Source organism: Pinus tabuliformis, chromosome 1_2, assembly GCF_031772625.1.
Source record: "Pinus tabuliformis cultivar Carrire ecotype Pingquan chromosome 1_2, CPIR1, whole genome shotgun sequence".
NCBI classification, from domain to species: domain Eukaryota; kingdom Viridiplantae; phylum Streptophyta; class Pinopsida; order Pinales; family Pinaceae; genus Pinus; species Pinus tabuliformis.
The window spans coordinates 429,111,881-429,139,825 of NC_142298.1; positions in this window are offsets into that span (position 1 = coordinate 429,111,881).

A 27,945-nucleotide genomic window follows, 5' to 3' on the forward strand; every position below is an offset into this window, starting at 1 on the left:
GAGAGGCGATCTGGGATGGGTGACCTCCCAGGAAGTCCTGGTTACTGGGTGCAAGCCCCAGAAGTGATGATTGACGCTATGTGATTTATTTCACTAGTTTCAATCCCACTTCTTCACCCCTGTGAGCATCACCTGATGCAATGACTGCTAAGTGGACTATTCAAAAATCATGAGAAATTAGTTAGTTATGACTACCTCTCATTGAAATGGTCATAGATGAATGACTTACTTAACACAGTGGAATCCCAAAAAATGATATCTTAAATAATGCACTGTGAAAACCCCCAATATTTAATTCAAAAGAGTGAAGGGAAATCTACTTGAATGGTTCATGAGGCACAATACTTGCTAATCTGGGATGGGTGACCTCCCGGGAAGTCCTGGTTACCGGGTGCAAGCCCCGGAAGTGATGATTGATGTTATGTGATTTATTTCACTAGTTTCAATCCCACTTCTTCATCCCTGTGAGCATCACCCGATGTAATGAGTGCTAAGTGGACTATTCAAAAATCATGAGAAATTAGTTAGTTACAATTACCTCTCATGGAAATGGTCATAGATGAATGACTTACTTAACACAATTGAATCCCAAAAAATGATATCTTAAATAATGCACTATGAAAACCCTCAATACTTAATTCAAAAGAGTGAAGGGAAATCTACATGAATGGTTCATGAGGCACAATACTTGCTAAGGTTTTGCAAATGGGGTAGCAAGCTAAGTGGGTTTGATTATGGGAAAAATCCATAGTTAAGTGCAATTGAGCCATAGGCGATCTGGGATGGGTGACCTCCCGGAAGTCCTGGTTACCGGGTACAAGCCTCGGAAGTGATGATTGACGCTATGTGATTTATTTCACTAGTTTCAATCCCACTTCTTCACCCTTGTGAGCATCACCCGATGTAATGAGTGCTAAGTGGACTATTCAAAAATCATGAGAAATTAGTCAATTACGACTACCTCTCATGGAAATGGTCATAGATGAATGACTTACTTAATGTAGTTGAATCCCAAAAAATGATATCTAATATAATGCACTGTGAAAAACCCCAATACTTAATTCAAAAGAGTGAAGGGAACTCTACTTGAATGGTTCATGAGGCACAATACTTGCTAAGGTTTTGCAAATGGGGTAGCAAGCTAAGTGGGCTTGATTGTGGGGAAAACTCCACAGTTAAGCGCGTTTGAGCCAGAGGCGATCTGGGATGGGTGACCTCCTAGGAAGTCTTGGTTACCGGGTGCAAGCCCCGGAAGTGATGATTGACGCTATGTGATTTATTTCACTAGTTTCAATCCCACTTCTTCATCCTTGTGAGCATCACTCAATGTAATGAATGCTAAGTGGACTATTAAAAAATCATGAGAAATTAGTCAGTTATGACTACCTTTCATGGAAATAGTCATAGATGAATGACTTACTTAACGCAGTTGAATTCCAAAAAATAATATCTAACTTTATTTTTATATATTCTTATTTAGAATTCTAGTATTGTTATTTACTATTTTATTTATTTGTTATTATTATATTTCTTTATTATTTATTATCTATTTATTATTATTATCTATTTTTTTATTGTTTATTATTTATTTGTTTATATTTTAATATTATATTATATTATTTATTATTATTATTATTAGGGGACATTACATACTCCCCCCTCTTTAAGGAACTTCTTCCTAAAGTTAAATTGAATAATTTAACATTTTATTTATTTAGTTATTTACTACTTCATGTTTGCCCTACACCCTCTGCTGAACTACTATAATCAATAAGCATCGAAAGTTTTCACAACACCTAGGAAATCTCAAGGAATATCTATCATTTTTCTCACTTTCGGAACTAGGCATAAGCCTCATTGGTTTGTATCCTAGCCCAAGGCTCGCGCCTGACTCAGACCTCATTTGCTCCAAGGCAGGCATTTGGTACGGTACTCAATGACTCTGGGCATCTCGCAAGACTGGCCCACTCCCTCCACACCTACTAAGGTGCAGAGCCCCAGGCATCGAAGTCCTTACACCCCCACTAGACTTCGACATCCCAATCCAATACCAGGCACATGACCTACAATATTAGGCACTTGGCCTCCTCAAGATGGTTCCATAGCCCCTCAAGAGCTATCCATCAAGAGTTATATAAGACAAAGGAACCACTGGCATATGTAGTGTTGATTGAGTATGTCCCCAACCCATATGGTGTTACATATTCTCTCTCGCAAGTATGGGCTCCCACGAGATCATCAAATAAATCAGCGTTCTCGGCCCATTTGTGGAGTTCCTGTTAGTCACCACATCTCAACATACATCCAATGAATTAACAATAACCATAGTATCATAGAAAATAATCCACATGTCAAGTCTTGCATGTCATCATGAGAACATAACATCATTGTTATCATAAAATTATGCATGTCATAAATTTACATATAATTACCACGTGCTTCACATCATAATATCAACATATCAACATCAAAGACATATCATCACATAATAAATGAACCACTTGTCAATATAACCTCATATCATAACATCATAATCCATATGCCACATTATGCATATCATATCCAACATGAGCATACAACATCATTATTATAACAAAATAAATAAGAACCACATGTGCATCATTATCCTCTTATCAAAACTATGTCTAATTACCTCACACATTATACTTCAACATTCCTATGTTGACATAACAATTAATTGAACCATAATTGAAATTAGTGTATGATTTAGATGTATCAATAAAATTTAAACAATAAGATATGATTTACTTAGTTAACTAAATAACTAGTGTACTACCTACAATATAGCACATATTACCAAAGCACTATACCATATGAAATTTTTGTAAGAAATAATGGTAAAACAAATATTGGTATTGAAGATTATGTTTTCTTTTACTTGATTGTTTTAATTTCATTGCAAATTTAACTGAAGGGTTTGGAGGATTGGAGTTTTTAAGCTTCAGACACTTACAATTTCCAATGCAAGAAATAAAAATCCAAAATATATTTTTAATCAAAGCAATTTCAATTATTTTACAAAGAACAAAAGGAAAAATAATAAATAATAACTAATTTAATGAAATTTGGGCTTGCTTTAGCTTGACATTAAAATTATTAAGCTAAACATATACATAGTCACAACCCCAAACTGACCCCTCTAAGTAATCCAAAGTTTTTGAACAAACTGTCATCCAAACATGCACATGTCTTCGCAATCCTAATCTAGACTTGTATCACTAAATATATCAAAAAATTAATTATGTCAATAACGCGCCTTTAAATATTTTCTATATTAATACTTAAACCTTATATTTATTATTAATACAAAAAAATATTATTAAATATTAATACAAATTTTATATATTTATTAAATATATATTTAACTTATCTATATTCAAACTCGCCCTTTAATTTCAATACCTCACATTGTAATTGATATTGACCAATAATACATATAACTAATACTCAATACACATGAGTGCATGATCTCGCGGTCGGGGCAGTTGGCTATCTCGCTCCCCGACCGCGTTCAATTCTCCCTGCTGCCGCTGCTGCTGCGTTGTATGTTGGTTCCATTGCGAATGTATGATGTGACGGTTGTCAGCTCGTCTGACATGTATAATGTAATAAAAAGAGGGCCCCATATAGCTTCTCCTGGGAACTAGCCCCTCCCTTTAAAAAAAAATAAAAATACTCAATACACAAAATTAAAATATATAGTTCATATGCCTATTTATCTCCTTATCTTATTATCACTAAACATGCATATTTCTTTTTTATAATCTGTGTATGTACACTATTCACAATCGTTTCATAAATCTTGGAAATAGAGAGAGCCTTAACTTATCATTTTTCAATAATTATATGTGAGTATGTAACAACCTCGAAATTAAAACATGCAACTAATTATATCAATTATGCAATTTACAATCAACACGCCTCTATTCAACTAATTAGTATAGGATTTTTGAGAAATAGGAGCAAAGACAACTTACATGTAGTGATGATATTCCTTACTTGTAATTTCAGAGTTGAATGCTATTTCAATCTTGCTAACTGCAACAAAGTTTTGGGGACGACTCTCTACCCAACCATAGGCTCAGCTGCACATAATCTTTCTACAACTGGCCACCCCCGAGCCCTTAATCAACGTACTACTGCCAGGGAATCCTTTGTCTCACAACATTTTTCTCCCCAGAGAATGGGGGAAGGAATGATCTTTCATCTTCCCCATCGTCTATTAAATAGACCAAACATTGGAAAGGGAACCGCATGCACACATTCTATGTGTCAACATGCAACTTTTATTTTTTTATTTTAAGTTTTACTTACGTTAAATTTTCTCTTAATTTATTTATTTTTTATTTCATTCATTTTTATTTTTTGATAACTTTACTTATTTTTACTATTTTTATAGTTCTCTTAGTTAACTCTTTCTTATTTTATTTTACTTTTTGTTAACTTTACTTTTTGTTACTATTTTATAGTTTTACTTTTATATATACTTATTTAGAATTCTAGTATTGTTATTTACTATTTTATTTATTTGTTATTATTATATTTCTTTATTATTTATTATCTATTTACTATTATTATATTTTCTTTATTGTTTATTATTTATTTGCTTATATTTTAATATTATATTATATTATTTATTATTATTATTATTAGGAAACATTACATACTCCCCTTCTTTAAGGAATTTCGTCTTGAAGTTAAATTAAATCATTTAACATTTTATTTATTTAGTTATTTATTACTTCATGTTTGCCCTACACCTTCTGTTGAACTAGTATAACCAAGAGGCATCGAAAGTTTTCACAACACCCGGGAAATCTCAAGGAATCTCTGTCCTTTTTCCCACTTTTGGAACTAGGCATAAGCCTCATCAGTCTGTATCCTAGCATAAGGCCGACCCTAAGGCTCGTGCCTGACTCAGACCTTATCTGCCCCAAGGTAGGCATCTGGTACAATACTTTATGAATCCAGACATCTCTCAAGGCTGACCCACTCCATCCACAGCTACTAAGGTGCACAGCCCCAGGCATTGAAGTCCTTACACTTCCACTAGACTTCGACATCCCAATCCAATACCAGGCACCTAGCCTACAATATCAGGCACTTGGCCTCTTCAAGATGGTCCCACAGCTCCTCAAGAGCTATCCATCAAGAGCTATAGAAGACAAAGTAACCACTGACATATGTAGTCTTCATTGAGTATGTTCCCATCCCATATCATGTTACATATTCTCCCTCGTAGGGATGGGCTCCTATGAGATTATCAAATAAACTGACCATCTCGGCCCATTTGTGGATTTCCTGTCCATCACCACATCTCAACATACATCCAATGCATTAGCAATAACCATAGTGTCATAGAAAATAATCCACATGCCAACTCTTGCATTTCATTGTGATAACAAAACATCATTGTTAATCATCACATTTTGAATAGTAAAGTATTGCATACTCTTGCATATCATAAAATCAACATGCGATTACCACATAAAGTACCCTCATAAATTATAACATCAACATATCAACATCAAAGACATATCATGACATCACATAATAAACAAAGCACATGTCAATATAACCTCATATCATAACATCATAATCCCTATGCCACATTATTCATATCATATCCATCATGAGCATACAACATCATTATCATAACAAAAATAAATAAATAAGAACCACATGTGCATCGTTATCCTCATACCACATCCAAGAGCTATCCATCAAGATCTATACAAGACAAAGAAACCACTGGCACATATAGTGTTGATTGAGTATGCCCCCAACCCATATGGTGTTACACATTCCCCCTCGCAGGTATGGGATCCTACGAGATCATCAAATAAACTAGCCCTCTCGGCCCATTTGTGGATTTCCTGTCCATCACCACATCTCAACATACATCCAATCATTAGCAATAACCATAGTATCATAGAAAATAATTCACATGCCAACTTTTGCATTTCATCGTGATAACAAAACATCATTGTTAATTATCACATTTAACATTTAAAATAGACCAAACATTGGAAAGGGAACTGCATGTTGGAAAGAGTTAACAGACCAATAAAGCTCTTTCTTCTTCCTCATCGTCTATTAAATAGACCAAACATTGGAAATGGAACTACATGCACACACTCCATGTGTCAACATGCAACTTTTATTTTTTTATTTTAAGTTTTACTTAAGTTAAATTTTCTCTTAATTTATTTATTTCTTATTTCATTCCTTTTTACTTTTTGATAACTTTACTTATTTTTACTATTTTTATAGTTCTTTTCGTTAACTCTTCCTTATTTTCTTTTACTTTTTGTTAACTTTATTTTTTGTTACTAATTTATAGTTTTACTTTTATATATACTTATTTAAAACTCTAGTATTGTTATTTACTATTTTATTTATTTGTTATTATTATATTTCTTTATTATTTATTGCCTATTTACTATTATTATATTTTCTTTATTATTTATTTGCTTATATTTTAATATTATATTATATTATTTATTATTATTATTATTAGGGGAAATTACATGGCTCTTATTGCAAATCGCTTTTAACAAAGGGATATGGTATGGCGGATGTTATGGAACTTGCGATGCGATGGACACAGGATGGATTATGTAATGTAGTTAATAATCCGTTGGGTCCGGGCTTCATTGCTAATTGCAATTCAGCAGTTCGGAGCGAGGTCAGATTTATCACAATAGTCGTTGGAGGGATCGTGGAGGTGATATCGCAATATCGCAATCAGTGTTTTGGCGGAGGGATGACGACGTTGAAAACTCTTGCAATTTACGAGGGGCGATCAACAATATGCGATATATCGCAATCACATAGTGAAGTGGGGCAGTAAAAGGGGGCGATTCTATGATATGCACGATTGCGAAAATTGCAATCGCAAAGGAGTTGTGCGGCAGGGTATGAGCTGGTCCTTTTTGCGGTTTGCGATGTGATATAGTGGCATAACCTTGTGGGTCCCGATAGCCTTAGATTCATGTGTTTTACACATCATTCCTTTGTTAAAAATATTTAGGACTGCGATCAATTTCCTTCGTATTTTTGTGCTTTGACCTTAAACTTTAACTTTCGATTGCGGAGGTTGGGTTTTGGCTTCGGGGGTGATTCTTTTTCATGGATTTTGCGATTTTGGCCTAAAAAGGGGTGATTCTTGGTATGAAAGGGGGCCATATAAAAAATGTTTTATTCAAGATAATGAAAATATTTTTAATTTTTATGATTCAAAATTTATTAAGGGTCCCTATTTAAATTAAATAAATTTCATAAGACATTTATAAAATAGAAAAATGGGGGGATTGTTGAATAACACAACAATTGGCGATTCATTGGAAGAACCAATTATCTCTGATGAATGAAAGTGAAATTTCAAAAATTAAGTAAAAATAATTCAAAAAGGGGAAACTTTTTTTGAAACATTAGATAAATAAAATTACTTTGATCATAAAACTTATTGAATTGCAATTTATTTAAAACCTTTCATGAATGAAAACACCTATTTATCAATATCAATAATTAATCAGTTATAAAGATAAAGTAGGGGGCCTATTACAACTTAGCTTTTTGATGTGCTCATTTGTCACAGGTAGAGCCTTTTAACCACTAATGATTCAGTATCCCATCCAATTAAGAGCGCAAAAGTTAGAGGTATTTTCATATTTTTTTTTAGTATTTAAAATAATAAAAGCCATTGTCTTGGTTTGGTGGTTAGATAATGACAATGCTATTCACTGGTAGTAATTAAACTGAACAAGCTGGCTCGTGATGAGATCCCTTGTCTTACGATTGAACAATCATAAGCCATTACCTTGATTTGGTGTTCAGTATTGGTAATGTCAATTTTATTATTTCCCTATGATCATGGTAAGCAGGCTCATGATGAGACCTCTTATCTTTTAGATTTATTATATTTTTGAATTACACTCTAAAAATTACGTTTAAATGAACGGGGAGAATCATTGTTCTGGATGACAAATTAGAGTTAAATTTGCTTAATTGTAAGACAATCTTTACCTTTTAAAAATAACCTTTCTTAACTGATATTAGAGTAAAAATGATCTTATAATTTTGAGGTTTAGAAGATGTTACAATTTAATAGAAATGATTTTCAGATTTTTATAATTTTTTTTATCTAATTTTCAACTTTCATAGCCACTTCTTGAAAAATTCCTACTTTTAAATTGAAAAATCATAAAATGGTTTTCAAGAGATGTTGATGAAAGGTCAAGAGTATGTCATTTAACACTATTACCTAAAAGAAAAAGTAAATATGATATGATAACTAAATTCTCAAGATATAACCATTCACAAATATGATGATAAAATCACTCAAAACCAAATCTAAAAGGAAAACTTTACAAAATTGTTTATACAAATTTATTAACAAAAGAGGAAAAAGATAATGAAGAAAACATTCATTCTTATGTCAAAATCTAGATAAATCGAATATTCAAAGTTTAAAAGGTTTTAGTAATAATTCAATTTGGTATTTATTTATATTTTTCAAAAGAAACACTTGAAAAAATATTTTAACCATTTTTTAATGAGAGTAATGCTTTTGAAGAAAAATATTAAGGATTAGAACTCCCCCATTTTGGCTGATTCAATGAAAATCATTACTGCTTATTTGAACTCGCAATTTGATCTGGTGAAGGTGTGAAAATGTTTGTGAAGAGTTGCAAAAGAGAGTTACATATCATCAGAAAATAAGAAAACAAAACTAAATCTAAAAAGCAAAGAAATAAATGAAAGTGAGTATATGATACTTACCATTGAATAATTTCATTTAATCTTACCGGAAATATATGACTTTCTCCAATGCAAGACAATTAACTCAAAATAATTATTTATTAAATCTTATCTAAACTAATCTCCTCCTAATTCTAACTTAATGAAGGAAACATGACTATGTATAATCATACTTCCAATTTAACCATTCTCTCGTTTTATTACCTACCTGTACGTACAAGTCAAACATTAGTAACAAGATAATGAATACAATCAAAATGATTTTTTTTATTATTATTTACATCTAATGTAAAATTATGTAAAAAAACAAGTTTATTTACAATTAACTTGTTAGTAAACCATGTTTTTTGGAAAGCATGCTCTAAACAGATATCAATGGGATCATCAAAGAATGGATGAATATTTGTTAGATAATGAAAACTTTCCAAAGGAGATGATGGCAAAGCATGTTGTGAAGGAAGAACACTCTCAAGATTTAAATTTCACTGAAGATGAAATGATTGGAATGAATTTCTAAATGTCGAATTAAATTGGAAACGAAATAATTTTTGATATTCAGGATTATGAGAAACTAATTCCTCATTTTCACTTAATAAATCTCAATGATATTCAATATTGAAAGATTTAACATGCTTGTTGTTGTTGTCACTCACTGCTTTGCAAATGATTAGTTGTCGAGGATGCATAAGAACGGTGAATTTGAAGCCATTTCTTGAGCCATATAAGTTATTAGAGCTTGATTAGACCCTCCTCATTGCATAGTGATCAGAACAAGCTTTCCAATGGTATATATAAGTCCCAAAATGGACTTTTGGATCAGAAGATATGGCCTGTTGAAGATCAGGAGTCCAGTTGCCTTGAAGTGAAGAAAAAGAGCTTATTAGAGGGCCCCATGCATAGCAAGTTAAGCATATTGGGTATCCCGCACTCCCGCATCCTGCAGCCCCGCAGTCTCGCATGACGCCCGCAGTTCCTTATGGGCCATCTTTAAGGAATTGCGAGATGGAAACACGCCGATAGTGTTAAAGTGTCAAAGAGGGCAGAGGCCAATTTACACTGAAAATCAATGAAAAACAAAGGCCGGTTCGCCCCCTTCTCTCTCTTCCACGTGGCAGTGTGGTGCTACGACATATCGATGATGTGAAATCCTGCATCCCGCAACCCTGCATTATCGGCGATTGGCGTGGGTCACTGCCCCAAATCATTGTAAAACGTCGATATTGCGGTTTAGTGCGAAATCATTGAGGAGGGCCGAAATTCATTAATAAAGGAAATTCTTGTGAAAATATGGCCGGGCATGCCTTTTTCTCTCTCCTCCAAGGGCCATGTGGCGGCATATAATTGCTCCTCAGAGCTGACATGGCAGCTAAAGTCATTGTTGACGTGGCAGTACAGATGCTGACATGGCAGATGACATGTGTCACTCAGTTTCGACGTTTTTAGGGGCCCCAGGGGCCATTTCCGGGTGACACGTGCCACCACTCACAGGGTGACACGTGGTGGTGATGATGTCACCCCACAGATCGATGATCGCAGCTGTCTTGGGGAAAAGCTTAAGGAAAAGTGCATTTAGCGTTGGGATGCGATATTCCGAGGAACAAAGAAAAGGACCCAGGGTGCGATGTTTCATACTTCATATTTCATAAAGGTCTTTGTGTCCAGGATATCAGCCAATGTGGTGTAAGGGGTTATCAAAGGCATTTTAAGTTAAAAAGGAAAAGGCCCCCGAGCAACAGTTGAAAGCCTTAGCACCCAAAGGGCTAAGCCCCTGGTCATATGAGGAAAGTCACACAAGGGGCTATAACAATGGGGGGCTAAGGGGGAAATAAAAAAAGTGCCCATTTCACCTGTTTTAGAGGTAAAAAGCCCGTGCACGAGAGTCTTTTCTGTTACATTGTAATACGCAAGCCCAGGCTAGATTAGGGTGCCAATTGTGTTCCGCAGGACTTTAATGGCAGAAACGATAGGGTCGGCGTTGAAAGCAGCTGTAGCAGTAAATCAAGAAGAGGGAGCATTCAAAACCAAGTATGGGTGGACTCAGAAATGGCTCTTTGTGACCCGCTTCCAAAATCGGCGCCGAAGGAACTAAAGTAAAAAATGACAAGAGTTAGCTGAGCAACACAGGAGACCATACTGTGAACTAGATGCAACCTGAAGTCGAAGTAATTATAGGGATGGGCACAGAGATATTGCATTAATGTTTCATCTATTTTGTGATCTTGTGATGTGCTTTCCTTTATGAGGCAATTACTGTTTTTTGTGATGTTTTTTGGACACAGAGCCTTCCCTAGCCGAGAAAACAAACTGATATGACAGTTGAGACTTGGCCCAGGGATATTTTGTACTATATCACCGTTGATAATGCACCCCCTCTTCTTAGAAATAGGGGGTAGCGACACTAAATAAATGTTCTGAAATCTGCAAAGAAAGATTGAAATTTTTGTGAGACTATATCACTTAGTTACATAACACACTTAAGTATTACAGTGTTTTATTTCATGTTTTCATCCATTTTTTCTGTTTTCTTCTCTGAATTCATGTAGCAATAGATGCCAGAATATTTCACACTTGCCTACAAATTCATTTTCATTGCGCTGTTAATGCACATGCTTGTTTGATGGGTTGAAATGATATCTTTAAACTACATTACCATTAGGGGACTTTTGAGGTCTAAAATGGGCCTCCTAAGGAAATTATAAAATAATAGTGGAAATAATAAAATAAGATTAGATTACATCATCAAATTTTAGAGGGAAAAAAGAAATTTTTTTTATTTTTTTGTTTTTACTTTTATCTTTATTTTTTATTTTTATTTTTATTTTTTTAAATATTTTTATTATTTTATTTTATTTTATTATTTATTTATTTTATTTATTATTATTTTTTTAACTCGTATTTTCAACTTATTTCCCTATGGGTTTACTCAAATTTAGAGAGGAAACACTCGTTGGATGTAGAATTTGATTCCTCATTCAAGAAATACCCATGTTCCATACTTTCGATGGACCCTGCTACATGAAAAATGATAAATACATTAAAAAACGTGATTTCAATCACAATTTTTCATGTATTTCTCATTTTTCGTGTAGTAGGGTACATCGAAAGTATGCAACATGGGTACTCCTTGGATGAGGAATTCAATTTTGCATCCAACGGATACTCCCGCTTGAAATTTGAGTAAAACCTTAGGGAGATAAGTTGAAAGTACGAGTTGAAAAAGTAGTTTTATTATTTTTTTAATCTTTTTACCTTTTTACTCCAAAAATGGCGAATCATCCCCCATGGTTAACATCATCATATTGAATCCTATTGGTTCTTATAAAGTTTATTTTGGTTGTACATTTTTCTTAGGAGGCCCATTTTAGATCTCAAAACTCCCCTAATGATGAATCATATCATCTCTTTTCTTTTATGTCCATTATATCTACATGTAACTCAGATAATTGTAGCAAATATCATGGTTTCAGGCTCTATGTTTTTAATATCGAGTTGTTGGCACTTTGAGCTCTACATTTTGAGTTATCCCTTCTCTTTGTCTTCTCTCATTTATTCCACAAAGCTGATTAAACTGTAAGCTTTTGAAGTGCTCAGCCTCCACTATTTTTTGTTATATTTCCAGGAACTGTGTATGTGTCGAAATACTGAAATACTTGACCTGTATCTTTAGATGAAAGAACCAACTCATGTCTCTTATATATGTGTATAGATCATGGGTGACATCTCCTCCTTCTTGAGAATCATTTGAGACACACCGATCTAGATGTACCTAGGCATTGGTCTTGCAAGCAATCCAATGCTATCTCTGGGAGCGACAACATCTTCTGGCGCCATTGTTGGGGAATGTATTGAAGGTTTTTTCCCCTGGGATACGAAAAATTGAGCACCCTTTGTGTAGGTGAGTGAAGTCTGTTCTGATTGCATTCACATCACCTTAGAAACTCCACACCCCCCTCATTATCATTCCTCACCCTGGATTTTAAAAGACCTCATACGCACTCAGACACCTCTCAACAGAAAGCCCCATTTGTATCTGAACCCGAAAGATTAATTTTAAGGAAAGTACGGAAAGAGAAAACTCGCCCTGCCTGTGCCACCATCTTACTAGCCTTTACAACTTCCTCCTCTAGTTCTCAGCCCACTGTTGCTCACTATTCAGGATTGGCTCCTAAGATCCTGACATACCCTACTTCCAGTCTAGCCACTCAAAACCTTGTGGTTTTGACCCAAGTTCCTCAGCTAAATCTTAATCCCCCTCCACTAATTCAGATGGATCTTCCAGGCTTTTTGCTAAATAAGTATGCACCTCTTGATTTACCTCAACCCCTAAGTGCTATGCCCTAGGACTACTTAAAGCTTCTGCCTAGGTTTAATGGGGAAGATGAAAATTCTGCTCAGAAACACATTCAGGCCTTCTGTGCTTTTGCTAAGAACTTGAATGTAGAACAACTGGATGTGGTCCTAAGACTTTTTGTACAGTCCCTTGATGGAGAAGCCAGAAAATGGTTTAAAACCCTACCAAATGCCTCCATCACCACTTGGGAGGAACTTGAGACCTCCTTCACACAAAAGTGGGGTGAGAAGAGAAATCATGAGTACCTCCTCACAGAGTTCAATGCCATCAGGAAGAAGCCAAAGGAGGATATCTCAGAATTTAATAAGAGGTTCAATAAGTAGTATAACAACTTTCCTACTGAGATAAAGCCTCCTCCAGCTGCTGCTCGTGTAGCTTACTTGGGAGCCTTTGAATCTGACTTTGGTTTTACCTTAAGAGAAAGGAAGTCTCCCACTTTAGATCAACTCCAAGTCGATTCTCTTGAAGTAGAAGAAAATTTTTCCTCAACAGGGAAGTCAAGTGGAAAGCAGGAAACCACTGGGAATAGAAGAGGTAAAGAAGAAGCTTCCTCCTCTGGTCAAACAAGAGAATCACCAGACCTAAAGTTGGAGGAGATGGATAAACTCATCAGGAGTTTGTCACATAAGGTTGGAAAGCTCAAAATTGAGAACAAGAGTCTCTCCAAACAGAATGCTCAAGGCAACAACCGAGGATATAACCCACAGTATAGAAGGCCTCCATTACATATACTACCAAGGGAAAGAAAAGAACAGCTGGATCAGATCCCTCATCCTCTATATTTAGAATATGATCCCGATGAACAATGGTTAGATACACAAGAGATGCAGGGAAACTTATATTCTGCTTTCTCTGAAGAAGAACACGAAAATATGGCTCACCAGGAGGCCAGTCATGATAGAGAAACAACAACAAAGGAGGAATATATAGATTATTATTGTAAATAATTTGCAGATTTCATGCAAGCACAACTACACCAAAGGTATGATCTAAGATCTTCAAGAAAGAGGTCAAGGGAGCCAGAACAACAAGAAGCAACTGCCCCCCAAACTATTCCCTCAGTACCAGATAAAGGGAAAGGTAAGATGAATCTTGACCCTGCCAGGGGAAAAGTCCTCTTGAATAAGGAAAGAAATAGCTTAGAGGGGCACACTGCAAAGGAGGCACCTGTACTGGAAGCAGAGCTAGGAGTTCTAGAAAAGACCCAATCTAAATTCAACCTTCAAAAGGAGCTTGAAGAGGTAAATATTTATGTTCCACTGACTAAGCTTCTGAAGCAACCTACCTATAAAGCTCAGGTATCTCAATTCATTCATCCATCAGTCTCATCACCCACCCATGATTCTCTAAATCTTCAGGAAGAGAGGCCAATGGTGGTCTTTGGTCCTTCCACAACACCTTTCTATGTGACTCTGGGAATCCATGGCCTTCTTTTGCATGATTACATGTTGGACTCCAGAGCCTCCCACAACCTTATGCCATTGGAAGTAATGAAACAACTTGGCTTGCAGATCAACAGGCCCTACGAGGACCTATACTCCTTTGATTCCAAAAGGGTCAAATGTTTGGGAATGATAAAGGATCTAGTGGTGAAATTGGTTCTGATCCCTATGAAGAGCATGGTAATGGACATAGTAGTGGCAGATATACCCCCTCATTTTGGCATGTTTCTATCTAGATCTTGGGGTTCCAAGGTGGGGGGCTCTATCAAGTTGGATCTAACTTATGCCACCATTCCCACCTTTGGAGGAGAACTAAGGAGGCTATATAGAGAATCCAGGTTTGTAAAATCTGTGACCTCAGCTAAAGGCTCAAAAAAGTCCCTAGTGTATGGAAAAGAAAGCGATCTCTCCTGTATACTCCTAGAGGAAGATGAGTCTATCTTAGAAGAAATATCAGTCCACCTAACATGGAAGTTAGAACATCAGCATGCAAGTGAAAGCAAAGTATGGAAATTATATTTTGATGGAGCCAATTCAAAAGAGGGAAATGGGGCAGGAGTATTGTTGGTATCTCCTGAGGGCCGCTTGATACCCCTCTCATTCAAGCTGGAGTTCGAAGCAACTAACAACATGGTGGAGTATGAAGCACTGCTCCTTGGGTTACAAACTGCAAAAATTATGAATATTGAATGCCTAACAATTTATGGAGACTCTGATATGGTCTTAAGACAAATCATAAATCCATGCCAGGCCAAACACCCCAGACTGAGGACCTACTGCAATGAAGTGTGGGATTTAATTGAAAACTTCTTCTTGGATTTTAATATCCAATTTTTTCCTAGAGAAGGAAACAGAATGGCTGACTCCCTTGATGTAGCTGCAAGCACTTTCAGCCCCCCTCAAAATCCTCTCCTCCAATATGAGGTGGAAGTCAGGTGCAGACCCTCCATACTTGATAACATCAAGCACTGACAGGTGTTCAAAGATGATGCGCAAGTGAAAGGATTCATAGAAGTCGTTGGGGAGTTTTCTAACTCCACCATCAATTAGGAAGAAGAAGAAAAAGAAGCAGATCAAGAAGCCACTTCATGGAAAGGCATAGTGGTTAGACATAAAATTTTGCAACTAAAAGGGGATACTATCCCTCGTGGACTAGTCCCACTAGAAAGGCTTTTTAATAAAGATGACATAGCCGCCAAACAAATGGCTTCTGAGATGGATGATCAAGTACAAGGTTGTAACATTGGATCAGAGGAGGAGCCCCAGATGATCAAGCTGTTGAAAGGAATCCCCTTGCATTACAAACATAGGTATTTAGATCTTTTTAAAACCTATAAAGATCTTTTTTCTTGGTCTTATGATTATTTGAAAACATTTGATACTAACATCATACATCATAAGATTCCCTTGAAAAGTGGAATGAAACCCTGCAAGAAGAAACTCAGACAGATAAATCCACTCTTACTCCCCTCCATTGAAAGGGAGGTAAGGAAGCTACTCCAAGCAAAGATCATAGTACCTTTAAGATACTCTGAGTGGGTAGCGAATTTGGTCCTGGTCCGGAATCTAAACATGGCGTCTTTTAAAGACAACTGCTCACTACCCAAGATGGATAATATATTGCAAAAGGTTGTTGGTTCAATGAGAATGTCCATGATGGATGGGTTATTTGGATACAATCAAGTGGCAATTCATCTCGAGGATCAGGAAAAGACCACTTTCACCACCCTGTGGGGAACATTCATGTATGCTTGCATGCCTTTTGGGCTGATAAATGTAGGGGCCACATTTCAGAGAGCCATGGACATAGCTTTCGTGGGGGAGCAAGAAAAATTCGTGGTGGTCTACTTGGATGACATCACAGTCTTTTCCAAGACTGAGGAGGAACACATCCTCCACTTAAAACTCACCTTTGAGAAGTGTAGGAGATATGGCCTCTCCCTGAATCCTAAGAAATCTCAGTTCGCCCTAAGTGAGGGAAATCTGCTAGGACATATAGTAGCGCAAGAGGGTGTGAAGATCGATCCTAGACGATTTAAAGCCATCAGCCACATTCTTCTGCTTAGGAATAAGAAAGAAGTCCAAGCCTTCTTGGGGAGAATAAATTTCTTAAGGCGATTTATACCCAACTATGCAGAGATAGTCAAGGGTATTATAGACATGCTCAAGAAGGGAAATGAAGTCAAATGGAGCCCTATCCCCCGTGATTCTTATAGTAGAATCAAAGAAGCTTTGGCCAAAGCCCCAGTGTTAGCCATGTGGAGTAGGAGTATCCTCTCCGCGGACAGAGATGATCCCTCTAGCCCAAGAGAGTGGGTATAGCCGCAAACAAGACAATCTAATGTAAATTTACTTGGATTAGAATCGAATAAGAGGGGCTACCTCTTATAGCACTAATCCACTTGATGTTGATCTTGCTTATTTGCTCCATCTTCCTTTCATTCCTTTTCGTTCAAATACCTGAAACACACATGCAAGAAACAATGTCAAACGTGATAGCATAAAATTGAATTCAATATACTTAAAAGGTCAAGGATTTTTAAGCTATCAAATGTAATATTACACACGACATAGGAAATAAACCATTAGTTGTATTAATATAAACTTCAAAGAGAAATACAATTGGAGCCTTGACGTTGTAGGTTCCCTTTGGCATGTCCGAGTTCCAACACCAACTATAAGCATCTCACGATTCACCCTCAAAACAATGAAAGTTCAAGGCCTCTTTCCCTTTTCTCCAAACCAAACACTATAGGCTTATTATCCCTTCACACACAAACTAGAAGGCTAAGGTTCTCAATATGGCTCTCAAGATTTGCAGATTATTTCAGCCCTTTCATTAGCCCGCTGAGGTTGTAAAATGAGGAGTTTATATAGATTTGATAGAGGGGAAATGGATCTTCTTATGGTGGGAGAGGCCTTATCCCTTTTGGTTTTTTTCCATTTTAATAAGGGAAAGGAGCCCAAATAGTCTCCCTCGACTCTATATTTCCCAACCATTTACCAGACTTCCATTCACGAAGCTTCTAGACTAGAAGTTTCGACTCCATTTTTAAAATATTGCCAAAAGAGGGTCGACATGGGTCATGAATGGCTCACAAGCGTCATTTGATGCTAAGCCCAGTGTTAGACTCTGCAAATCGGTGTAGGGAAGAAATCGAGTGCTAGTGTCAGTCTTGAAAACTGAGCTTGAAGGAATATTCTTGGGAAATGATGTAAGAGGGAAATGTCCTGCAGATGAAGAGGGATGTAGGGACATGTTCTTCATGGCAAAGAAACATATGAGGGTCACTGTAGAGGTCCTCCAGGATCGACGAATGGGGAGTACAAGGACAATGACAAAATTCTATGTAACAGATGCCCCCTAAAGCATGAAGGATGAACAAGAGTGGGGTGAAATGCTTTACGAGTAGATGCATGGAATCAGAGACCACCGTCGGAAAACATGCAAGCAAGCATAGATACATATACTTCACTGAAATTTCTGATACATGAATCGTGGTATGGATGCAGCCATCCAAAAGAAGACCATGTAAATGGATCCGAGGTATGGGCACAACCATCCAGTAAGAAGGATCATATGAAACCCAAGGTATGGTCACAACCATCCAATAATGAGGAGGATCACATATAACAAACTCATGGTATGAACACAACCATCCAATTGAAAGAGAGATGTATGTAAGCATGATCATGTCACATTGCTCTGCAACCTGGACTTGTGTAATTTGAGCCCAGGGTCTTGCGCTCCAACACGACCTAATCAAAGTACAAATTGTAGCATGCGAATAGATGTGTTGACGTCGAACATGCTAGAAAATCGCTTGATTACCAATCAATGATGTGAACTGTTAATAAGCGTGAGAGAAACCACCAATAATGACAATGACTCTCAAGGTACTAAAAGCATAATCCATGGAGTGTGAATAAGGAATTGAAGTCGAACACCTATGAAATCACTCGACCGAAAGCCAATGATGAGAACTTGTCATTGAGTGCGAGGAACTTTCCATTAGGGCATGCAAGCTCTAAGGTACTAGAAGGGAGTCTCTTTGTCAACTTCCTAGATAATGAGCTAAAGTCAACAGGAAGTGACCTTGTCGAAGGAGGGCCATGATGTATCCCACATCATCGACACGAGACAAGGGATGCAATGATTATGGATGATACAGAGAATCATGAATGAGTGTAAACTGCAGAAGGATTAACTCTTGAACATATCGACGACACGACTCCGAGTTTGGTAGCTTTTGGATCCATAGGATTAGAGGTCATGATGACGTGGTAGAGATCAGATGGAACAGAAAAAAATGGTGGCCCAAACCCAGGAAGGTCAATGATGAAGTGGGGATATCCCAACCCGACACGAAGCAGAAGAGTGTCATGTTCAAGAGTGACAAGCTGCTGACACAATTGGTAAAAATTTCCCATTTTCCCCCACCATTTCTGGCAGGTACCCCAATTATTTTTGATGAAAATCTTGAAGGGGATAGCATATGCTTGTAATGTAAGTCCATCCTTCGGATGAATCCAACCTAGTAAGATTAATGAGCCCTAGGAAGGAGAAGCTTAGGTTCGTCATGGTGATGAATCCAATGTCATTTAAAGTTTAATGAGTTCGACAAAGGGAAAACTCAATATCTTTTTCATGTTTAGAGAGCTTGAAAAAGACATGGAAAAGAAAAATTCAAAAGGTCCCTTTTCGTAAAGTTGTCTCTCGAGCTCGAAAAGGTGGAAAAAAATACTCAAGAGAACCTCTTGACCATGTCAGATAAGGAGTACCTTTTTCGTAAATAGTTTATCCCAACCCAAAAAAGGGGTAAATGTATACTATGTGAACGATGTTTTGGAACCATTTTACGAGGTCAAAATGACAAGAGCTTGGAAATCTTTTCATGTTTTGAGAGTTTATTAAAGAGATTAAAGGAGACTCCCCATTTTTTTTTTCTTTAACAAGCCAAAAAGGGAAAAATACTCAGCGATCTTTTCATTTCAGCTTTTCACGAGTCGGCAAAAGAGCTTTAACACGACTCTAGTTTCACAGCAACAACAACAAACCATCACTTGTCGCTGTACAAGAATGAAACGTATTATCCGTTTCTAAGGTAAAATAGTGAAAAAATGCTTTTAAAACCCTAAAACATGATGAAAAGTTTATAAAAAGGGAAAAAGTAAAACATTTTTTTACCATTTACCTCTTTTACCTCATTTGGAGCAATTTTTACTCACTTGTGCCTTGAATATTTAGGAGCGGATTGCAACAGATCTAGGAGGCTGATTGACGAACCGTCTGTTGCGGGTAAGAGCTAAGGCCCTAATATTTAAATTCATACCTATTTTTTTTTATGCATTTAACCGTTTTTCAAGTTTTTGAGGGATTTTTTGCAAAAAAATTTCACCCTCGATTGGTGCAGGATCCAGGCATGGCATTGTGTCGATTAAGGGTTTATAACTTGGGCACTCACGCCGTCGGCGCAACTATTTTTAAAACAGTCATGCTGACGTAGAGTGAAGAATTTTCAATTTCTGCCCAATTTTCTTTGCTTTGAATCCAAAATTTCTCTTGCAAAAACTGATGTTAAACTGAATGCATGGTGTTTGTAGGTAAATTACAGCACGAAAGATGGTGATCAAGTGGAAAGAACGCGAGCATGAAGGAATTGATTCATTAGCCTTGGAATATCCAAACTGTCTGGATGCATTGAGGAACTGCGGTCTCCTCGAGTTCTTTCTTACACTAGGCAACTTGAGCTACTACAATACTTGATCAATTTGTGGGACGTTGGACGGGAGGTGTTTGTGATCCATGACCAAGAGCTGGAGCTAGAGACTTCAGACATCTACTTCATTACCGGACTATCTGGCAGAGGGGAACCAGTCTAATTGCATGGAGGGATGCCCACTGTGGTGAGTGTGAACATGCTCCTCACAGAACATTGTCCAGAAGCTCTGAAATCTAAAAGCGGCAAGGTTGACATCATGACCATACACGACCTTGTACTAAAGGTGCTTCTCTTGACCATTAACAGAGTTTATGGGGCTCAAGCATTACACGAGTCCAACAAATCTAAGTTCCAATATGCCATAGGCTACACGGCGCCCACTGTCTTCAATTGGGCAGAAGCCATGAAAGTGAACATGAAATTCCAATTATCCAAATGCAAGGCAGGGAACTTGAGGCAATTCAGATATGGCTCCATTCTAGTGACTTTCTTCTTGGAACGAATCCCACTATTCCACTATCAGCTGGCAAAGTTAAATCCCCCAATTCCATGAGATCCATGGATGGTCCGTTTGGGCAAGTTGATGCCCAGGACTGGAGGGGGCCAGCGCATGTCATACAAGCCTGCTTTCTTTGTGTGGCTGAGGCGTCAGCTGATGGTTGTGAAAGATTGGCCATATAGCAGGACTGACTTCCATGGCGATCTTGACATGTCTCTCCTAGAGGGGGAGGATTTTGATGATGGAGGCGAGCAAAATAGTTTTTGTTTTTGATTTTTTATTGTTTTTTGAATATATGTATTCGTGACATTTTGATTTTGTAATTACAGATGTGGGACCAGAGCAACCAACCGGGATGTCCCCGATCACTAGACGCGTTACTCGACAATTTGAGATCGCTTGTTATCTGGAAGGAGTCGACAATGATGATGAGATTGTGTAGAATCTCGATACATTGACCAGAGGAATCCTAGATTATGCTCGGATGGAGGACATTCCCCGCTGTTATCAGCAACACATGGTGGGAGTGTCAGGTCGGATCCGTGGATTACTGACTTGTGTAGTGTGAGCAGTAACTTCCTATCATGAGCACAATGTCGAGTAGTCCATAGGTTTAGCATTTACAGTTTTGAGGCCTGCGAGCCACGGATGTACTTGGAACACATAAATTATTTTTTGGGTTTTGATTTATGACACTAAAAAATTATCGACATATATATCTATATATATATATATATATATATAGATATATATATATATCTATATATGCTACATTTCCTGGTTTCTATGATACAATGTTTTGTTTTTTTCATTCCAATAGATGAATACTCAAATACATTATCAATATCTGAGGGTTTCTGACAGAATATTTCCCATTGAGTTGAAGAACAACAAGTTGCGAATCAAGGTTAACAACCATTTCTCGAATGTCAAGAGCAATGGCTTCTGACAAGAGTTCGATAACTGCACTATATTCAACAATGTTATTAGTTGTTTGACCTAAACAAATACCTTGAAGATCAATCAAATCACCATGAGGGTCATAAATAGCCCATGTCGCGGATGATAGATTCTGAGTACTACGGCAAGCACCATCAACAAAACTGACGTAAGGAGTCACAAACATTTGCAAAGTAGGTGAAGACATAATAAGCAGGAAAACTGCTTGAAAAACACACCAAACCAAACTGCACAAAAATGAATAACACACTTATGTACAAAAGTAACCATGCAGGATGACTCAGGCATAGTAATTTTTGAGGTACAACCCATTGCGGGGCTTGTCCAAGGGGTTTCCCTCATAATCAATCAGCTCATAGGCCCCTTTTTGTAACACACGCTTGACAATATAGGGCCCATGCCACATGGGTTCGAATTTTCCTGCCCCCAACTTATCATTAGCTTGGTCATATAGCAAGACCAAATCACCCTCATAAAAAGCACGAGGAGAGATTGACTGATCAAAATGGGACTTAACTCGTTTTTTCTGTGCTTCAATGACTAAAGTAGCGAGACGACTGGTTTCATCCAGTCATTCCAAATATAAGAGACACTCTTCTTGAGGTTATGTTTCAGGGAGTAATTCAACAACAAGTTTGAGTGTGTTGGGTTGTGTTATATTCTTTCCACGACTAGCAACCCTAGTTAACTGGGGGGTTAGAGGGGGGCAGAGCCCCCCCTTCGTTGTGTCAATTGCGTAGCAGGGGGGGGGGTCACAGGGGGTTCAAGGGGGCTGTTAGCCCCCCTCTAAGGGGTCCGGGGCAGCGTCTTGGGGAAATTTTTTTTGGACCCTATATTAGGTGGGCGAACCTACCTATGGTTTTGTGCATGGTTTTCACATATGGTTTTGGCCGCGATGGTTTTCGGTCCATGGTATTGGATGCTTTGACATGTATAAATATGTATTGTAACATTTAAAGGAACATAATGAAAAAGTCTAGCTGGTAGTCCTGGTTTTGAGATCTAAGGGAAAATCTCTGTGTATATGTGTTTTATGTGTTATGCTCTCGCATTGTTTATTTTATGTTCTTAGAATTTGTATGCAAGTAATTTCTATATGGGGTTAAAACTTACAGAGTGAGGGAATTTCACAATCAATCGGTAAGGTAGATTCCAGACTGTAGACTAGCTGGAAAGGGGTGAATCTAGTTGCGTCTTTAATCGAGGTTCGGTAGGCCCACATAGCTGAAAAAAACACGAGATGCCAATTGGATTTGTGCATCCCAATAGTGCGCTGAAGCATAGTAAATAACACTTTGTTCACGGCTTCAACTTGGCCATTGGCCTGAGGGTAATAAGGGGTTGAGCCATCGTGATGTAAGCCCAATGTAGAAGTCAGCTCAGCCATCATGTAATCACGAAAATGGGAGCCATGGTTAGTGACAATGGCTTGAGGCACTCCAAACCTGGAAATCACATGATTGAATAGAAATTGCACCATCTTTTTAAGTCAGTTGAATATGTAGGCATCGCTTAGGCCCATTTTGTGAAGTAATCCATGGCAATGATAATATAACCATGCCCCATAGCCGAACGAGGGTTACATGCCATAAAATCAATGCCTCATTTAGCAAAGGGACCAATGGTAATAATGGGGTGAAGGTGAGCGGGTGGGGCACACATTTTTCGCTGATAAATATGGCACTTGTGGCATTTGCGAACAACAAGAATGCAGTCCTTAAAGATAAAGGGCCAAAAATAGCTAGAGTGGAGTATCTTTTGAGCAGTGGCATAGCCAGATAGATAACCACCACATGTGCCAAAATGGCAGTCATTTAAGACTCTTTTAGCCTCATCGAGAGTTAAACATCGGTGAAGAATTGAATCAACACCAACGCAGTATAAAGTATACCCAATGATGCGGTAAGGCTGGTATTGATGCCGAATGCATCGATGATCATCCTTGTACAACACAGAATAGAAGGTAGAAGTTTGGAGATACACGATGATATCACTGTACCAAGGATTGATAGTGCTAATTAGAAAGAGAGTCTCATCGGGGAGCTTCTCATCAGCACCAATAGGAAGAGAAGTAGAGGGAAGAGAGTAAATCAACTTAGCAAATAGAAGTGATTTCTTGGATTTGGTAGTAGTGAACACCAAATCAAATTCCTAGAGGATAAAAATCCACTTAGAATACTTGCCCCCAAGTAACTAACGAGTCAAAATGTAAGTCATGGGGTTATAATCGGAAATCACGGTTGTAGTGCGAAGGGGAATACAATGCCGAAAGCACTGAACAACCTGAAAAACATCCAAAGCCAATTTCTCGACAGGAGCATAACGGGTCTCAATATCGAGGAGGTTGAAGATAAGATAATAAATGACATATTCATAACCTTTGTCGTCGTCTTGCACCAGTACCATGGAAATAATTCTAGAAGTTGCAACTAGATAGAGGAAATAATCACGATGATAGTTCAGAGGGTGCAACAAAGGAGCATTAATGAGGACAACTTTCAAGTTATCAAAATACTTTTGGGCAGCCTCATCCCAAATGAATGGAGTTCCTTGCTTAAGAAATCGGGTGAACCCTGAAGCTAGCTCAGCATAGTTAGGCACAAAGCGACGAAGGAAATTCTCTTTCCCTTGCAGAATCTATAATTGATGCAACGAAGAGGGAGGGGGTAGATTAACAATAGCCTCGACTTTGAGAGGATCAATATGAATTCCATCTTTTGAAACAATAAAACCGAGTAGTCGTCCAGATTTGACACAGAAGATACACTTATGTGGATTCAACTGAATGTTATAATGTCTGCAACGAAAATATTTGTTGAAGATGATCGGGATGGTCATGGCGCTTACGTGAATGAGCAGGAAGATCATCCAGATAAGGCTGAACGATGTTTTTAATGTCATGGAAAGCATAGGACATCGCTCTTTGAAAAGTAGCCCCAACATTCTTAAGGCAAAAAGGGGTCTTTTTATATGCAAAAGTCCCCCATGGACAAATAAAGGCGATCTTATCTTGATCAATCGATGCAATGTTTATCTGGTTATAACCAGAAAAACCATACACAAAGGAAAAGATCTCACTCCCAACACATTCATCGATGATCTAGTCTATAAAAGGAGTGGGATAATTATCCTTTGTACAGGCACGATTAAGGTCACGGTAATCAACACAGACTTGAATGGTGCCTTGTTTCTTAGTCACTGGTATGATATTAGACACCCAATCTCTTAGAGGGATAGGATAAATAAATCCAGCTTTAAGAAGTTTTTCAACTTCCCCTTTAATGGTGGCTGCTTTTCTAGGTTGCATTGGACGAAATTGTTGACAAACGGGATTCGCGTTAGGATAAGTCAAAATTTCGTGCACGACTATACTTGGGTCAATGCCGAGCATTTATTCACATGACCATGAAAAAACATCTCAAAACTCTTGAAAAATATGAGTATAGAGCTTGATCTAATTAGGAGAACAAGTCACCCCAATATGAACGTTTTCAATCATACCAGGTTTAATAGAAATGACAATAGGAATCATTTGGTTAATATTAGCCATGTTCCCTTTCAACCAAACTTCATGGGTCATGATAGGTGTCTGAAGTGGTTGGGTTGGGAAACGAGAAGAGAACTTCTCAAGACAAGTAGACATGACTGCTGGGCCAGGCAAGAATGAGGAACGATGATGAGTATCATTCCATGGTGCTTCCTCAAGAGACATAATTTCCATGATACTTTCATCAGAAGGAAACGTCTCGGTTAAGGGATCGGGAGAATCCGAAGAACCAAGCCACAAGGATTGAGAATACGCATCAAGAGACGTACTCGAAGTAGTGTGATCAGTAGGTACCGAAGTTGAAGCCGAAACAATCTCCACATAATTGATCTCGACAGGGCTTAACGGCATGACATCACCCCATGTATCAACAAGATCAGGAGAGGGAATGACCCAAGGATCAGACTTAACTGAGATCATGTTGACTGAGGAAACATGCGGAGGTGGGAGAGGAAAAATACCCATCAAGGCGAGATCTTTGAAAAGTCCAGCCCCCACACTCTCATATGGAGCATCAATATGCTTCACATAAGGAACATTGCCATTCGAGGAGGAAGAGGCAAAGAAGGACAATTGGTTGACCGTGACAGTTTTCCCTTGATGAGGAAACAGAGCACACAAAAAAGAGAAGAGGCTACAACATGCATGGCATGGGTCCAACTCTGTCCGAGTAGAAGATTATAGTTAAGATTTGCATCAACAATTTCTACTTCGACATTGATTGTCTTGCCCTCCAAAGTAATGGCAAGATTAGGAAGGACACTGAATGGTTGAGAATCGCGTCCATTAAAGGCTTCCAACATGTTAGGTGATTGGTTCAGGGTAGGAGAACCAATCGCCTTCCAACAAGACACAAACATGATGCAGGTGGAAGCACCTTCATCAATGACGGTCCTGTGAATTGTCTTCTCATTAATGATCACCTGAATGAGAAAGGAAATCTGATGAGGTAAGTGCGAAACATGGTTTTCTAGATCAAAAAAAATGAGATTGGAATCAGATGGATCAATACCTCCAATAGCTGACAACAACACTTTCCACTGAGAAGGACAACTTTGAAGGACCTCGAGAGTAGACATAGCTGATGGCGCTTGAGCCAAATCCTCAACAATGTTATAATGCTGAGTGGCTCGAGCATTTGGATTATACAAGGACTTTCGCAACACACCTCAAGAGGGTGGTCAAATAACAGAATCAGGATTAGGTCACTCGATATGGAGAGGATCAGAGGCAGACAAGATAGAGGAGGAAGGGGTACCTTATTTCTCTTTCCCTACCATTGGAGTAGGTGTATGATAATCTTTTGATCTAGTACCCATATTTATAGGCGTATTCATCATGAACACTTGGGAACTTGTGGAAGCGGAAGACTGAGGTTGGTCTACCATTTGGGTTTGCTGGGACGGAAAGGGCTCTTTCAAGACAGCCAGGGTCCCTTTGATCAAGCGATTAAATTCAAATCATCGGGGACAATATTTAGTGTAGTGATCCTCCTCACAGATGAGGCATGGATACTTGGGCTTTCTTTGAGAAGTATCGCTAGTAGATGACTTAGGAGGGCACTGTTTTGGGGCATCGACTTTGGCCTTTCCTTTTCTCTTCTTTTAAACCTGAGAGGATTTGTCCGATGTGGTAGACTGAACAATGTGAACCTCAGAGGTTTTACCAACACCAGGTGAATTTCGAGAGGGATCATTGGAACCAGTGTTTGAGACCGCTTTCTTCTTGTAAGAAGATTTCGTGGGGGTCTAAGACACAAAAACAATCACCCCATCAATAGGTGGAGTATCTGGAGACTTCGATGCTGTCAGATTGGATGATGGTCTTGGAGCATCGGGTAACATCTCATACAATGTTCCAAATTGCGAGTAGATGAGGTCTAAATACTGGGCATGAGAAGTGGCTTGCTCCTTAGTAACACATCCACCCATGGCTATGACCTTAGAAATTTTGCTGACGAATGATTTGGTGAACCATTCTATCAACAACTGATCAACAATTTCAAACTTAATCAGGTGACGCCAACGTCTCCATTCGTGGATGTGATCGGAAATATGGGTCGCAGTGTCTTACGTAAGTGACATAAGAAAATAGGTGCCGGTTTAGGGTTTAGGGTTTAGGGTAGCTATTTGTTGTAAGCCACAACGAGAGTGTTGAAGTCACTATAGGTACCTCGAGGAAATTCGATGTACCATTTCGTGGCAGGCCATGTGAGATTTCTTTGAAAAAGTCGTAAATGGATAGAATCATCAATGTACGAATTTGAGGAGCACTAGAGGTGATATGTCATCACGTGGGATTGTGTATCCTCCTTTACTTTTCCCTCAAAATTTGGGAAATCACTCAGAAGTTTTGTTGGAACTAGAGGCTAATAAGGTGAATGAAGGATAGGATCATTAGTAAGCCTTGACACATCTGGGAGTTCCAACATGGCCAAGAATGACAATTGCGTATTAAAAGGCATTTGGGGCCTCTGAGTAGGCCTGGACTGTAGAACCCATCCTTGTTGGTAAGGATTTTCCCCCACAGTGGAGGATTTTGTCCATATGGCATCTGATTTTGCCCCCATTGTAGGTTACCTTGCCCATAGGGAGGATTCTGTCTTGGGTAGCCTTGATATTTTCTTGCCATAGGATGTT